The sequence below is a fragment of the Pteropus alecto genome, unplaced genomic scaffold (assembly GCF_000325575.1).
Source record: "Pteropus alecto unplaced genomic scaffold, ASM32557v1 scaffold276, whole genome shotgun sequence".
NCBI lineage: Eukaryota > Metazoa > Chordata > Mammalia > Chiroptera > Pteropodidae > Pteropus > Pteropus alecto.
Window position 1 is genome coordinate 1914417 of NW_006438074.1, and position 993 is coordinate 1915409.

The window sequence follows — 993 nt, forward strand, 5'->3', positions numbered from 1 at the left end:
GAGTGACCGTTTTCTTGAGGAGCTGCGAACCAGCTACATGCAGAGGGAACCAGACACATGAGGACGTAATGATGCCACCACTGCCTGAACAGGCTGCTTCGGGCTCCCCGATGGCCATGTCGGTGGATTTTAAAACATATGTAGGTCAGGCATGTAGAGCTGCTGGAGAAATTGTAAATATTTACTATGAGATGATGGACAAGAGCTGAAGGGCACTGACCAGGCTGTATCTGGCCACTTTAATGTGGAATAGAACTGTTGTTACAGAGCTGGAAGCCCTAACTTTTTTGATGTATTGCCTTCTAGTGAATTCCAGGTCAATAAATTAGATGGCCAACCAGTTCATGAGCAAGTTACTCAGGCTCAGATGACAGTTCTTGTTATGACCAGTGGAACTGTGAAGTGTGATGGAAACAAACAACACTTCTCTCTGAACTTCCTGCTGTCTGCTCAGTCTAACAATACCATGTGGAAGATTGCAAGTGATCGCTTCATTTTCAAAATTGGGCTAGTAGCTAAAGGGGGCAAAAGTCCATTTTCTTTTTGTTCATTAGTTCCGGCAACACAAATTAATGTGAACTAATTCATTTCGTTGTGGAACATTTGAAATTAATTTTATGACTGTTCTTCCATATGGCATTATGAGCAAATAGATTTGTTTTAAAATATGTTTGCCGTTATGTGGCTAACTTTTTGTCCTTTTAATGAAAATAGAGAGCACCAGATCTTCATGAGTCCATAAACTTCAAAAGAACAAATGGATTCATTGTATGTCTCAACTTCTAAAGAGAAAGAAATACAGTTTCGGTTTTTGGTTAAACTTCAAACATTCCATTCTTGAATTCATTGTTTTAAGGTTTTTTAAAGCTGTTCAGGCCAGCTTTGTTTCTACATTGCAAGTCAGAGTTAATGTTTATCACTTCATTTGAAAACTAGTTAATTCATATAGTCCTGCCCCAATGTATACATTATATTTCTGATATATTAATAAAA

At 38.1% G+C, this 993-nt stretch overlaps 1 pseudogene; it reads left to right on the top strand.

Annotated features, from left to right (window-relative positions):
- Positions 1-53: 53 nt before the first annotated feature.
- LOC102898019 lies at positions 54-519 on the top strand (annotated as a pseudogene).
- Positions 520-993: the final 474 nt, after the last annotated feature.